This window comes from Cetorhinus maximus, chromosome 16 (assembly GCF_964194155.1).
Source record: "Cetorhinus maximus chromosome 16, sCetMax3.hap1.1, whole genome shotgun sequence".
Classification (NCBI taxonomy): domain Eukaryota; kingdom Metazoa; phylum Chordata; class Chondrichthyes; order Lamniformes; family Cetorhinidae; genus Cetorhinus; species Cetorhinus maximus.
This window is the reverse complement of record NC_135894.1, coordinates 19,795,793-19,812,193: the sequence shown is the minus strand read 5'-3', so window position 1 is coordinate 19,812,193 and position 16,401 is coordinate 19,795,793. Positions and strand designations below refer to the sequence as shown.

Below are 16,401 nucleotides of genomic sequence, written 5' to 3'. Positions count from 1 at the left end.
AGGTGTTGAAGGTGGTGATATTATCTAAGGAATGTGCTAATTAAGAATCGATGGCAAGACAAGCAAGGTACAGATAGCTCTAGTGGGGGTGGGGTGAAATAAGACTAAAAGGGCATAAAAGGTATAGATAAATGATCGGTGGAATACATTTAAAAATAATGGAAATAGCTGGGAAAAGAAAAATCTATATAAATTATTGGAAAAAACAAAAAGGAGGGGGAAGAAACGGAAAGGGGGTGGGGATGGATTGTTGATTCAACAATTTTAGATCTTAAACTCCCTCCTCCATCCCCACCCCCTTTCCATTTCTTCCCACTCCTTTTTGTTTTTTCCAATAATTTATATAGATTTTTCTTTTCCCAGCTATTTCCATTATTTTTAAATGTATTCCACCGATCATTTATCTATACCTTTTATGCCCTTTTAGTCTTATTTCACCCCACCCCCACTAGAGCTATCTGTACCTTGCTTGTCCTGCTATCCATTCTTAATTAGCACATTCTTTTAGATAATATCACCACCTTCAACACCTCTTTGTTCTTTTGTCTGTGACATCTTTTGGTTATCTCCTCCTATCACTGCTTGCTTGTCCCTACAACCACCCCCACCACCCCCCACCCCCCTTCTCCCCACCCCCCCTTAAACCAGCTTATATTTCACCCCTCTTCTATTTTTACTTAGTTCTGTTGAAGCGTCATGAGGACTCGAAACGTCAACTGTGCTCTCCTCCGCCGATGCTGCCAGACCTGCTGAGTTTTTCCAGGTATTTCTGTTTCTGTTTTTGTTTATAATTCTAGTCTATTGTGACCTCGGTAGAGACAAGTAATTTTTTTTTTTTGGAAACCCAAAATCCTAGGTGTTTACTAAAAGAATGAAGCCACAAGGTTCACGGTTTAAACCAAAAAAAAAAATACCACCCAAAACTCAAAGAACATAAACACCAGCAGCAGGCACTGGAGGGAAACTGCCTGTGATTGGAGGAGCAGCAAGCAGTGGGAAGGTGAGTGGTGGGGTATCAATCTGAGCACTGGAGCAGCAGTGCTGAGAGAGGCTGACAGGGGCGGGGGGCATTGAGAGGTGTGAGGGAGAGGCTGTGTGGAAGAGAGTGCCGGGGGAAGAGCTCAGAGGGAGAGGCTGCTGGAGTGGTTGAAAGTAAAGTAATGAACTTGATAATAGCTCATTAGAATAGGGTAGAGATGATAGAGATTAATTTTGATTTACAACAGGGTCTGTTAGTCCTGTAAACAATAAATTGTATGCGCAGTGAGGTAGCTTGTATCTCCAGATATTGATGAATGTGCAATCAACACATTAGCCTGTTAATAATCTACAACAAATTGAAAGGGTATTCATGCAATTGTCAACTTGGCTACAACAGCAAGCTGCAGCAAGGGTGTAAAGTAAGCAATAGTGGATCAGTCACCTGTTGGGTAGTTCAGGACAGTTTCCTCAGCCCATCCAAAGTGAGGCAGTTTGTGCACACTATGGGTATGAAGGAGCAGACCAAAGGTCTGGGACTGTCATAGACAACAGGTTTGGTAAGAGAATAAATGCTTTAAAATGGGTGTAAAGATGGTATCCATAAATGTGCGTAGCATTAAATCTACTACGCGATGTGTTGCGACCTTGGACTACCTTGCCAAGGTGAAAGCTGACCTGTTGTTTCTGCAGGAGTGTGCGATACCGCACCTCAGCTCCTACAGGCAATGGTCACGATGGTGGGTCCCACGGGCCATTGATCTGGTCGGGCGGAAACGACTCTTGTTCCTCCGGCCTGGGTATTCTGCTGCTGGGAGGCAACTTCACCGTCTCCGAGGTTAAGGAGGTGGTGGGCGGGTGCCTCCTCGTAGCAGACGTAATGTACAAGAATGCTCCACTCCGGTTAATTAATGTGTACGCCCCGGCACAAGGGGCCGAGTGGCTGGAGGTTTTTCAGCAGCTCCCACTGCTGCTGGCGACCTCCAGGCCGGGCATTCTGGGCGGTGACTTCAACTGCATCATCGATGCGGCTGGAGGATCCGGCAGGGCCGAAAGCAGATTGGACGCTACGTCCAGATCCCTGATGGAAACAGTAAAGGATGCCAAGCTGCACGACGTCTTCAGCAACCCTGCAGACGGAGCGCAGCGTAGATACACCTGGTCACGGTCAGACGGGTCCATCCGTTCCAGGATAGACTTCCTGTTTGTGTCCCGGGCATTCGCAGTCAGATCCACCAACATCAAGCCCGTATTCTTCTCTGACCGCTGCCTCCTACTGGCTGACTGCCACTTAGAGAAAGACCAGAGGGTGGGCAGGGGGGCACGGAAGCTAAACGTGCAACTGCTGACCCCAGAGAACATTGAGCAGCTCAAGAGGGATTACTAAGGTTGGAGAACCGTGAAACCCCTCTTTGAGTCCCTGACACACTGGTGGGAAGCGATCAAGGGAAACATCAAGAGGTTTTTCATCCTCAAAGGCACCCAGAAAGCTAGAAAGGAACAGAGGGAAATTTCCCGACTCCAGAAAAACATGCAGAATCTACTCCGGCTGCAGTCAATGGGGGTCGATGTCAAGGAGGAACTCCAAGAGGTGAAGGGCCAGCAAGTCTCGCTCTTTGCCTCGGAGGCCTCCAAGATCATCTTCCGTTCCAGAGTCCGCTCCGTGGAGCAGGATGAGACGTGCTCACGTTTCTTCTTCCAAAAGGTACACAGAGAGAGCTCTGTGATCAGCAGCCTGAAGGAAGAAGACGGCTCAGTAAAGTCATCGCAGTCCGACATTTTGAGGATCAGCAAATCCTTTTATGCCGGATTGTATGACGTGAAGCCCACAGACAGCACGGCCTCCCAGTCCTTCCTGTCCTCTATCACGGAGGTCTTAGACAACAGTACGCGGGAGAACCTGGTCAAACCGCTAACTCCTGACGAACTGACTAAGGCCCTTGAGTCCTTCGAGAAGAGTAAAACTCCCGGAAGCGACGGCTTGCCGGCGGAGTTGTGTTCGGCTCCGTGGGACTGGATCGGCCCAGACCTGCTAGAAGTGTACGAGAGTATGCTCCTGGCTGGCAGTATGTCAGAATCCATGAGGAAAGGCATTATCACCCTCATCTACAAGCACAAGGGGGAAAGGGAGGAAATTAGAAATTGGCGACCCATTTCACTGTTGAATGTGGACTATAAGATTCTGTCCAAGGTCATCGCTAATCGGGTCAAATCCGCTCTGGAATTGGTGATTCACCCTGACCAGACCTGCACTGTGCCAGGCAGGAAGATCTCTGACAGCCTCGCGCTGCTCAGGGATACGATTGCCTATGTACAGGACAGGGGTGTGGATACCTGCCTCATCAGCTTGGATCAGGAGAAGGCCTTTGACAGAATATCGCACACCTACATGGGGGATGTGCTCTCCAAAATGGGGTTTGGGGATGGAATTCGCAATTGGATCCAACTGCTCTACACTAACATCAGTAGTGCAGTCTCAATCAATGGGTGGGAATCAGAAAGCTTTCCAATTAAATCTGGAGTCAGGCAGGGATGCCCTCTCTCCCCTGTCCTGTTTGTGTGTTGCATAGAACCCTTTGCTGAGTCCATCAGAAAGGATCCGGGCATAAGAGGAGTGACGATCCCAGGCAGTGGAGGCACTCAGGTCAAAGCCTCCATGTACATGGACGATGTCGCCGTCTTCTGCTCGGATCCGCTTCGGTGCGCAGACTGATCCACATCTGCGACCAGTTTGAACTGGCCTCGGGGGCCAAGGTAAATCGTGGGAAGAGCGAGGCCATGTTCTTTGGGAACTGGGCTGACCGATCCTTTGTCCCCTTCACCATCAGGGCTGACGGCCTGAAGGTGCTGGGGATATGGTTCGGAGGGACCGGGGCATGCGTTAGAAACTGGAAGGAGCGAGAGTCTATGATGAAAAGGAAACTGGGCATGTGGGAGCGACGCTCCCTCTCCATTGCGGGTAAGAACCTGGTCGTCAGGTGTGAGGCACTCTCGCTGTTGCTGTACGTGGCGCAGGTCTGGCCCATTCCATACTCCTGCGCGATGGCGATCACCCGAGCCATCTTTCGCTTTATCTGGAGGTCGAAAATGGATCGTGTCCGCAGGGAGGCGATGTACAAGCCTCTAGATAAAGGGGGAAAAAACGTGCCCAACATCACCCTCATACTGATGGCCACCTTTATGTGCGGCTGCATCAAGTGGTGCGTAGACCCTCAGTACGCAAACACCAAGTGTCACTACATGCTGAGGTTCTACCTGTCCCCGGTGTTGCGAAGGATGGGTCTGGCCACGCTGCCGCGGAACGCTCCAAGTAGTTGGACCGTGCCGTACCACCTGTCCCTGGTGGAAAAATTTATGCAGAGAAACACCTTTGACCACAAGTCCATCAGGCAGTGGTCGGCACGTAACGTCTTAGAGGCCCTGAGGGAAAAGGAGAGGGTGGATCCTGTGGGATGGTTCCCTGAGCAGACTGTCAAAGTCATTTGGCAGAATGCCTCATCGCCAGAACTTTCCAACAAGCACCAAGATGTAACTTGGCTGGTGGTGAGAAAGGCCCTCCCTGTCAGATCCTTCCAACACGCCAGGAGTCTCACCCCCTCGGCACGTTGCCCTCGAGGTGGCTGTGGTGGGGAAGAGACCGTTGTTCACCTCCTTGTGGATTGTGCCTTTGCAAAGAAGGACTGGAGAGAGATGCAGTGGTTTCTGTCGAGGTTCATCCCGAGCAGTTCTGTGACACAGGACTCTGTGCTCTACGGGCTGTTCCCAGGGACACACACCAAGACAAACATCAACTGCAGCTGGAGGATCATCAACTCGGTGAAAGACGCTCTTTGGTCTGCCCGAAACTTGTTGGTCTTCCAGTGCAAAGAGTTGTCCCCGACCAAGTGTTGCGGACTGGCACATTCCAAAGTCCAGGACTACGTGCTGAGGGACGCACTAAAGCTTGGGGCAGCCGCCGCAAAGGCGCAATGAGGAAAGGTCGCTGTCTAAGACCTTTCTGCCACAGCGCACCGAGGGACTGGGAACTGTTTAGAGCCCCTCGGGCTGTACAGCTCAAAATGAATGTCTGCAAATGATTGTAATATTCATTTATTGTATTGATGCATTTCGTGATACACATTGTAAAAGTTGAACCTGATTGAAGTTTTGTGATGGTGATTTTGAAATGGTTTGGAATGTTCTTGAAGATATTTTATGAATAAAGTATATTTTTGCAAAAAAAAAGTTAATCACCTACCTGTGTTTCCGCTCCACTGAATGTAAAGGAAATTGAGACTGGGAACATAATAGTACCATTCAATTCATGTGCCTGCAGATCTTAAATTTTACCAACATAGCTTCCAATAATTTCAGCAAGTTCTTTGTTCACAATTTTGGTATTTGGAAGGAAAACAAAACTTGTGATATTACTTGTTAATATAGGTACCGCGGACGGGAGGGCCTACGAGGGAGAGATTGGAAGGTTGGGGAGGGGGTAAGTGGGTAGGGGCTGCAAGGCAGCCAGGGGGAAAGAGGCTGGGGGGGTGGGGTGCGGGGGTGGGGAAGGCACTGTGACGGGGAGGCTGCGAGGGGGAGAAAGGCTGAAGGTTGGGGCTGGAGATGGCTGTGAGGAAGAGTTCTTGGGGGGGAGAGAAGCTGGGAGGCAGAGGCTGGCAGGGCAAGAGAGGCTGTAGTTGGCTGGGGGGGGGCGGAGCTGCAAGGCTGTGGGTGAGAAAGGCAGTGAGGAAGAGGCTGCCAAATGGAACGGCTGAGAAGCTGCAGAGAAGAAGAGTGGCTGCAGGGGATGAGAGAGACTGTAGGGGGAGAGGCTGTGGAGTTCTGGGGGCTGTGAAGGGAGAGACAGTGTGTAAAAGTGGAGAGAACTGTTTTAAGCCTGTCAACAAAGGAGTGCTCACTTAACTGGGAGCCAGGGAAACCTGAAATCACTGAGGTAATGAATTCCTTGCAAACGAATGCAGAGTCTCTAACTTAAAGATGCATATATTCAGGAGCTATTGCATGGGGAGAAATTGTAGTGGATGCTATTGAAATGAAGACAATGCCAGTTGGATAATTTAACACTGAACAGTTTTATTTCATAAGAAAGATTTGCATTTATATGTTGTCACATCTCAAATTGTTTCACATACTGTGAATTACTGAAGACAAAGGGCGGAATCGTCCCAGATTCGCACTAAGTGCGGTAGTGGGCAGGTAAAATGACATTTTACCCGTTGGCTGTGATGGTGGGTTTTCACGCTGTATCATCCCAAACCTGCTGCATTACTTATGCATTCCAGGGAAACACACCATTTCCATGGCGGGTAGGCTGTCATTCGCCTTCCATGCCAACACCTCGCTGCTTCATCACGCCGGGCGCCATATTTAAAGTCCAGCCGGGCGCGCACATCTCAGTGCTTCCAGCCCACAACTACTGCGGGGAAGTTGTCCACGAAAGGCAAAAAGACTGCAGCCCCCAGGTTTAATGACACGTCACTGGAATGCCATTTGGATGCCTTGGAGGACTCTACCCCGCCCTGGCCACAGGAGCATCAGCAGCATCACCAATGCAGCATGGCAGGTGGTAGCAGCGGTGGTCAGTGCCAATGCTGCACAGAAGAGGTTGGCCATCCAATGCCGATAGAGGATGAATGATCTCATCCTTGCAGCCAGGGTATGGCAACTATCTCATTACTCTAAACTCACACACTCAAACCCATCACACATTCACTGGCATCTCACTCACTGCCAGCTCAAGGGACATCACCAGTCACTCTCTCACACACACACCCTCACATCTCCATATGGTTTCATCTCCTCTGAAGGCTGTCTCCTTAGCCCTCACCAACTTGAGGCCACTTGCACAGATCAACATGTGCCCCCACACACACACCCTGGGATACCCTCCTTCCCCAGTACAGCTCTCGCCCTGCAGCCTCTTCCCTTGCCTGAGGCCACTTCTCCCCCTTCCCCAAGCAAGACCTTGCCCTGCAGCCATTGAAACGCTACTCACATATGGCTGATCTGGTAGGTAGAGACCTGCCGTGAGCCCCCTAAAAGTGACGTGGTGCTGCCTGTGAAGCCTGGCGCTGATGACTGCGAGTGCTGCCTGAAGCAAAGTAGGGAAATAAGCCTTGAAGTCCTGAGCAAAGTGCAGCCTGCCAGGTTCACGTCACTTATGTGCTGTTGTTAAACATGTTGGCATGTTTTCCCGCTGACATGGGTAGACCATGTTGTATATACTAAGATCCCAAACAGTAATGAACAACTTGCATTTTTATGGTGCTTTTATGACTTTAGAACATCCCAAAGTACTTTATAGTCAATGAAATACTTTGGAAGTGTAGTCACTGTTGTAATAATGGACATTTAATGAGGTAAATAATCAATTAATTTAGGGGACTCTTGAACTAGGGAGCATAATCTAAAAATTAGAAACAGGTCTTTCAGGGGTGAAATTCGGAAACATTTCCACATACAATGTGTGGTAGAAGTTCCACAAACAACAAATTGATGCTAGATTAATATCAATGCTACAAGAATTGTTAAATTTAAATCTGTGATTGAGACCTGAAATGCAGTAAAAAGTGTGGTAAGTGCCTGGTATAAATCTTGTAGCTTTGTACATGTGCGATGATAATGCATTGGCTGTGATCTCAGCTGTCTACAGAAGGCATGTTTAGGGTGAAGGCTTTTTATGTGTAGAAGTGTGAGTCAGTTATTTTGAAAAAAAACCTTTGTTGCTAACTTATGCCTGTCAACTTGTGCCAATATAAATACATTGGTGCCTAGAAAATTAATGCTTTCCTTGTGTGTTGTGGCTTTAAGTTAATTGGGGGGGATGGTATGATGATTATTGAGGATATTGATGAACTCTTCTTATTCTGCTCTGTTTGAGTCCAAATACCCCATGTGTCAACACAAATACAGAAGGTAATGTAACCACGTGACTGTGTCACCTAATAAAGGAGTTAGTGAAAATGAAAAAGGAGTCCCTGAAAGCCAAAAAGTAACTGCCGAAAATCAAAAACTAACTCTTGGGAGAAAATTGCAAGAAGAGCCCTCGAAGAGAAATTGTTTTGACCGCTGCAATGAACACAGTTACTTATCCTCTAAACTAAACTTTTTAAGTATTGCTGAAAGGGGAGACATGTCAAAGCTTTTTGTCTTGCACTCATCAAGACACTTTGCAAGAATACCAATATAAGGGGAAAACAACAATTTATACTGCATGAGAAGAGAGTGCTGATTGGGTGGCAAGTGGACTCTGATTGATAGAGGTGCTTTCATGGAGAATGTACCAATGGATGGTGACTGACAGTTAACTGCCAAGCATTGTTTGAAATTTAAACTAGGCAGTTTGACCCACATTGGCCAAGGCATTGCCCCAAGCAATGAGTCTGCAAATGGCTGTCACTTATTTTGTTTATCTGAAACAGGCTTAAGGTGTATATGTCTGCAAAGAACAGGTCCCTGCGTATTAATATATGTAGCTTCCAGTATATGCAAATGCGCCACACTACGAGCCTGACTGACAATTTTAAATTGGTTGTCAGCGTAATTCTTAGCGTGCTGAGGATTATTTAGCAAACATTGTCCAATCACAGAATCACATCTAATATTGGACATTGTATTTTTCCAAGCATAGGCTGGTTGGGTAAGGTCTACACCTTGCTCGTTGTGAACAGAGGCTGGGACATGCTGTTTGATACGATCCACCAGTCTTTGGTAACTGTGGTACGGCCTTCGTACCTAACATCATACTGTCACTGAAATTCATAAACCACATTATTCATCTGTGTGATAGGCAGAACATCTTTTTGCCTTGACAGCAGCATCCTGTTCATGGTGAATACTCATGTTGCTGCTGCATAGTAGCAGCGTGAAACAGCTAGCTTCACCTGTTGCTCAAATTTTTGAGATTCCTTGCTCTTCCAGGGTAATCTGAGGTCGACTGGGCATTTTTCAGGACCAAAAATGACGGCCTTAGGCCCGTGCAAGAGTTTGTGTGATATACAGCACGAATTGATCTGATCAGGGTAGCCATTATCCCACAGGATGCCTTTGATGTGCCCTATTTTAGCATCAAGCTTGCATGGTGAGCAAATGGCTCAGGCCCTATTTACAAGTTTGCTGATAAACCCAATCTTATAGCATGTGGAACTGTAAGAAACCCAACGCGTATATTGACCAGTGAAGATAGGCTTGCGGTAGACCATGGTAGAGAAACCCCTGGCAGATTTCTCTCCCCTTCCTTGATGTACTAGTTGAGAAATCTGCAAGGGGATTTTCTACCATGGTCTAAAAATACCCAGGGAATGCACGCACAACATAATAGCTCTATCTCAATAGCTTGTTGTTTTCATGATACATAAGTAAAATATTTATTCTTTCATATATTTGAATAAAATATTTATTCTTTTTATATTTGAATAAAATATTTATTCTTTTTATATTTGAATAAAATATTTATTCTTTTATATATTTGAACTGCTTAATGTGATATCATTTGGCAACTTTCTTACCCTTTGTCCCTGTGAGTTGGACCAGTTACACAGCAGAATAGGCCTGGTCTGTTGTAAGAAATGGTCCCTTATATTTGTGTTTGAATACATATTTCTTCTTGCTATAATTCAGTACCATCACTGTGTCCCTAATATGGTGTTCAAACCTTTTTGTTGAAATACTTATTGATCCGACTCCTTTTGCCAAAATCTGCTCCACAGATTGATTTGTGGTATTAGCATGACTTGTCATCTGATTCAATCATTTAGCATTACTGCTCCCAAGAAGCAAAGAACTTGCACAGTGCACCAGTCAGAGTCCAAGGATATTCATCAGATATCTCATCATAGCCTGTTTTGGGGATATACCAGTGGTACTGTGAAGGATTGATCCGATAGCCATGAGACACTTGGACAATATTTTTACCCACTGAGTGGGGTGATCTCACACATCCATTTAAGCATTCTTTTGAGGGTTTGATTCTCTTTTTCCACCACCCCTGACAATGAGAGATGTGCAATATGTTGGTTAGTCCCATGAGTTTCTGCTGTTTGGTGAAAATTTTGTCTGTGAATTGTGAGTCTTGATCACTATCCACCTGTATGCAGATGCCATCCTTGACTCTTGGGGTTTTGGGAAAGGGTCCAATGAAAGAATCCACAGTCTCTCATTGGTGGAGCATTCTGTAGGAATGCAGGGTTGGTGTGGCAGGGCTGGGTTGTATTGTAAGGAAACTACGCGTCTTGCTGCCCTGTGTATTAAATCACCTTTTATACCAGGCTGCCGAACATACAATGATAGAATGGCTTCAGCGAAGGAGGTGATTAGGCCTGTTGATCCATACTGTCTCTCTGCAAAAGCAACTCAGCTAGTCCCCATTCTTTCCCTATAGCCCTGAAATTTCTTCTCTCCAAATGATTATCCAATTCCCTTTTGAAAGCCACAATTCATTCTGCCTCTACACGCTCAGAGTGCATTCCAGATCCTAATCACATGCTGTGTAAAAAGTTTTTCCCTCAACCCACATTTGGTCCTTATGCCATTTGCCTTAAATTAGTGTCCTTCGGTTGATGCACCTTTGCTTTTGGCAGATGATTGCTAATCTCCTGGGCTCCATCACAGTTTCCTTCCTAAATGTACCTACTGATCAGGTTGATAGGGTCCTTGGAATCTGTCATGAAAGCAACAGACGTCAGACTTAATATAGACTATGTGTGCAAGAGTGTGCAAGAACAGAGGGATCTGTGGGTGCAAGTGCATATATATCTTTGAAGGTAGGACATACGGAGAGAGTGGTTAATAAAGCATAGGGGACCTTTGGCTTCCTAAATAGTGGTATTGAGTATAAAAGCAGCAAGTTATGCTGAACATTTATAAAACTCTGATTAGGCCCCCAACTAGGGTATTGCTTTCAGCTGAGGTCAGCACACTTTATGAAGGATGCAAGGTTCTTGAGAGGGTGCAAAGGAGATTTACCAGATGCTGGTGATGGGGGCTTTAGTTACAAGGTTAGGTTGGAAAATCTGAGCAAAGGAGTTTGGGGGAAGATTTGATAAAGGTATACAAGATATGACAGACTTAGATAAGGTGGACAAGGAAAGGTCTTTCTCATTAGCTGATATTACAAGGACCGGGGACACAGATTCAAGGTTTTGGGCAAATGATGCAGGGGGAATATAAGGAAGAACTTCTTTGTGCAGTGAATGGTAATGACCTGGAACTCGCTGCCTCCAAGGTTGGTGGAATTAGAAACAATGATTTCAAGGGGAAATTGGATGGGCACTTGAAGGAAGTAAATCTGCAAGATTATGGGGATCTAGTGGGGGATTGGGATTGACTAGACTCCTTTGAAGAGCGTTGGCATAGATTCAATGGACCAAATGGCCTCCTTCTGTGCCATAAATGGCTCTATTAATGCCTATTTTTTCTTCCGTGGTTGTCTGTGTCACTGGCAAGGCCAACATATGTTACCCATCCTTAATTGCCCTTGAGAAGATGGTGGTGAGCTGCCTTCTTGAACCACTGCAGTCCATTTGGTGTAGGTACACACATGGTGTTGTTAGGAAGGGAGTTCCAGGATTTTGATAAAGTGACAGTGAAAGAACAGTGATATAGTGCGAAGTCAGGATGGTGTGTGGCTTGGAGGGGGACTTGAAGGTGATAGTATTCTCATGTGTCAGCAGCCTTGAGGTTGGGTGTTTGGAAGGTGCTGTCAAAGGAGCATTGTTGAGTTGCTGCAGTGCATCTTGTCCATAGTACACATTGCTGTTGCTGTTCCTGACTCACCAGATCTGCAAAATTAGGTTGAACGGCCCTATGGTGTGGTTCTGAATGGTTTAATTTTACACCAACTGGTCACAGAGACAATTTGTTGACAGCTGACAATATACTAGTTTTTAAACAATAGATTACAGCATCAAACAGGACTCATACTACCTGTTTAATACAGGACGGAGAAGCATGAGTCAGTGGTTGAGTTCCGTAGGGACATAGGAGCAGGAATAGGCCGCTTGGCCCTTCGAGCCTGCTCCACCATTTAATAAGATCGTGGCTGATCTGGTTGTGGTCTCAGTTCTATTTTCCCGTCTGCTCCCCGTAACCCTTGACTCCCTTGTCGAACGAAAATCTGTCTAACCCAGCCTTGAGTAAATTTAAAGACCCAGCCTCCACTATCCTCTGGGGAAGTGAATCCCACACAACAATGACCCTTTGAGGGAAACAAATTCTCCTCGTCTCTGTCTTGAATTTTTCAGTTGGCGTGTGGGGGCGGACCCCACGCGTGAAATGACGCGTGACGATGTCGGGCGTGCGTCCCGGCGTCATCGCGCTGTCTCACGATGTTTCGTTCGGCGGGTGGGCGCCGGAGTCGGCTGCGCACCCGCCGATATTTAAACGGCCTATAAAGGCCATTAAGGAAATAATTAAGGTCAACTTTACGCTGTCCAACCTTACGGTTAGCGGGCAGGCGAAAAGGCCAAGCGGCCTTCACATTTTTTTAGGAAACCTCATCCACGAACGGGATGAGCTTTCCTAAAGCTTTTATTAATTAAAATAAAAACATTTTCTGAAATATAAAAACATGTGCCATCTCACGTGACATAGTCACATGAGGGGACACATTTAATTAAATTTTTTATCCATTTATTTATTTATTTCCAAAGGGCTTTAATCTCCCTGAGGCAGTTCTGTGCCTCAGAGAGATTGAAGTGCTCTTTCACGCGCATGCATGCTGGCCCCAATTCTTCCTCCTTCCCCTTGCCCGCACTGGTAGCACTGTGCTACCACTCATGTCTTACGCTGGGTGGGCCTTAATTGGCCCGCCCACATAAAATGGCGGCACGGAGCTGATCGCGGTCAGCGATTGGCTCCACAACCACCCCCGTCCGCTCCCGCCGAGCCCGCCTGGTGCGGGATAAATTCAGGCCCTAGTTTTAGTCTCCCCCACAAGGGGTAACATTCTCTGTGTATCCACCCTATCAACTCCTCTCAAGATCTTATATGTTTCAATAAGATCACTCCTCATTCTTCTAAATTCCAATGGGCACAGGTCCAATCTGTTCAACCTTTCTTCATAAGACAACCCATTCATTCCAGGAGTGAGTTGAGCAAACCTTTTCTGAACTGCTTCTAAAGTAATTATACCTTTTATTTTAAATAAGGGGATTAAAACTGTACACAGTACTCCAGATGTGGTCTCACCAATGCCCTGTGCAGCTGTAGTTAAACTTTCCTACTTCTATATTCCCTTCCTCTTGCAATAAATGCCAACATTCCATTTGTCTTCCTAATCATTTGCTGTATCTGCATACTAACTTTATGTGACTCAGGTATCAGGATACCTAGATTCCTCTGCACCACTGAGTCCTGCAATCTCTCTCCATTTAAATAGTATACTGCTTTTCTATTCTTCCTGCCAAAGCAAACAAGTTCACATTACCCACGTTGTACTCCATCTGCCAAATTTTTGCCTGCTCACTTAACCTGTCTATATCCTTTTGAAGACTTTCTACCTCCTCTTGACAACTTACGTTTTTACCTATCTTGATGCCATCAGCAAATTTAGCTACCAAACATTCAGTCCCTTCATCCAAGTCATTGATATAGATTTTAAACGGTTGAGGACCCAACACTGATTCCCCTGGCACTCCACTAGTTACAGCTTGCCAATCAAAAAAGGCCCATTTATCCTTACATTCTGCTTCCTGTTAGCCAATCAATCCTTTACCTGTGCAAAAATGTTACCTGCTTCACCAAGTGCTCTTATCTTGTGTAGTAACCTTTGATGTGGTACCTTAGCTTATTAAATGCTGTTTGGAAATCCAAGTGCACCACATCTACTGGTTCCCCTTATCCATCTTGAATGTTACTTCGTCAAAAAACTCTAATACATTAGTTAAATATGATTTCTCTTTCACAAAGCCATGTTGATTCTGCCTGAACAAATTGTGATTTTCTAAGTATCCTGCTATAACCTCCTTAATAATGGATTCTAGCACTTTCCCAATGACAGATGTTGGGCTAACTGGCCTATAGTTTCCTGCTTTCTGCCTCCCTCCATTCTTGAATAAAGATGTTACATTAGCTATTTTCCAATTTCCAATCTGCTGGAACCTTTCCAGAACCTAAGGAATTTTGGAAAATTTTAACCAATGCATCTACTGTCTGTGTCGTCACTTCTTTAAAGATCATAGGATGCAGGCCATCTGGTCCTGGGGACCTGTCAGCCTTTAGGTCTAATACTTTTCCTAGCATCCTTTCCCTAGTGATGGTGATTATATTAAGTTCATCCCTCCCTACCACCTCTTGATTTTCAAGAACTTTTGGTTCTCTTGCATGAAGTCCTCTACCATGAAGACAGACACAAGTACCTGTTCAACCCCTCTGCCATTTCTTTGTTTTCCGTTATCAATTCTCCAAACTCACTCTCTAGAGGACCAACACCAGCTTTAGTTACTCTTTTCCTATTCAAATACGTGTAGAAACTTTCACTAGCTGTTTCTATGGCCAGAATTTTCCCCCTGTTGTGGGGGGAAGTTCAGGAGCGGGCACGTGGAGGCGCGCCTCCGATCGGCGCCCCCAGTTGGGGACGCGCTGCCATTTTACGTGGGTGGGACAATTAAGGCCCGCCCAGCGTGACATCCGCTAGGAAGCGCTGTGCTCTCCCTTTGAAGGCGGTGGGGGGTGGGGGGTGATTCCCTGAGCTGAGAGTGTGCTCTTTCACGCATAGGCACGAAAGAGTGCACTCATCTCCCTGAGGCTAAGTGCTGCCTCAGGGAGATCGGCTACACATTAAAAAATGTCAGAAACAGAAAAAAAAAATTTCCCTGACATGTCCCCTCATGTGACACTGTCACACGAGTTGGGACATGTCCATCACTTTCAGTTTCACTTTTATTAAAAATTTATAAACATACATGAAACCTCATCCCGCCCGTGGATGAGGTTTCATGCTTTCTCCAATGCCCGCCAGGGCTCCCGGCCTGCCCGCCAACCTTAAGGTTGGACAGACAGGCCCACTAATTACATTAATTACTTTGTCGATGGCCTCAATAGGCTGTTGACATGTCAGCGGGCATACAACTGATTCGGCTGAGCCCCCGCCAACCTGAAAATGGAAATGCCACGTTGTGACGTCGGGAGTTCCGCCCGATGTCATCCCGTGTCATTTTACACGTTGGGGAGCGGGCCCCGCTTCCCACTCACCAAACAGGAAATCCTGGCCTGTATTACTAACCAGTTTTCTCTCATATTCTGCTTTCTGCCTCTTTATTATCTTTAGCAAATGTTGTCCAATCGTGGAATCATATCTAATGTTGGACACTATGTTTTGAGTTTTACAAGCACGGGTTGGTTGGGCAAGGTCAGTACTTTGCCTGTTGCAAATAGCCAAATGTTGTTTAATACAAATCATCAACAGTCTTTGGGATGTAGGCCATACAATCCTGAGTGTGCTAAGAATTACACTGACAACCAATTTAAGAATTTCAGTCAGGCTTGCAGTGTGGCTCATTTACGCATGCTAGAAGCTACATATATTAATACACAGGGCCCGTCATTTGCAAACAGAAAAAACACGTGCGCACATTGCATCATTTTTACTAAACAAAATAGACAATAGCTATTCCTTGGTTCATTCCTCAGGGCAATACCTTGACTAATCAGAGTCAACCTGCCTGGTTTGAATTTAAACAAAGCTTGGCAGTTAACTGGTGCATTCTCCATGACAACACCTCTACCAATCAGAGTCCACTTGCCAACCAATCAGCACTCTCTTCTCATGCAGTATAAATTGTTGTTCCATTTATAATTTTGCATCCTTGTGAATTGTCCTGAGTGCAAGATGAAAAGTTTTTACACCATGTGTCTATTTTCAGCAATGCTCAAGTTCTGTTCTATCAAACAACTAGCTGTTGGATGCATTGGGATACAGTTAATGGGCAACAAGATCTAATATAAAATGAGAACAGAAAATGCTGGAAAAGCTCAGCAGGTCTGGCAGCATTTGTGGAGAGAGAAAAAGAGTTAACATTTCGAATCCATATGACTCTTCTTCAGAGGTCTAATATATACGGGTAGAATTAATGGATAATGGAGTTTAATATCGCCTGTTGCAAACATACAGAACAGCTGCACATAAGTTACACAGGCCTTTGCTACACCAAACTTCTGTAAAACAAATCTTTGCAAAAGCAAATATGCTGTAGCAAGGATCAGCAATAATAAAGGTTGTCAATAATTTCGATTTTTCACCAGCCAAAAGCCACTGTTGGTATCAAAGTTCAAGAACATTGTACTCTTGGAGAGCTTAGTCAAGCTGACATCCTCCAAGGGCATCACGTGGATTTCCCTTGCCACAGCCTTGTTGAGTTGAGTCAGGTTAATACAGATGCGAAGGGGCCAGTTTGATATAGGAACTGGAACCATTCCGGAGCACCATTC

General features: G+C 45.8%; 1 protein-coding gene across 3 annotated transcripts in view; it reads left to right on the top strand.

The window, feature by feature from the left end:
• LOC144691412 (cysteinyl leukotriene receptor 1-like) overlaps window positions 1-16,401 on the top strand; it is a 212,327-nt gene that overhangs the window by 12,997 nt on the left and 182,929 nt on the right. The window contains exon 2 of one of the 3 annotated variants that reach the window (XR_013579132.1): window positions 6,258-6,865. The exons of the other annotated variants lie outside the window; for them this stretch is intronic. The gene's annotated coding sequence lies outside the window, so the exon portion shown is untranslated. Of the gene's footprint in view, window positions 1-6,257; window positions 6,866-16,401 lie in introns of those variants that run through there. 3 annotated transcript variants of the gene reach the window in all.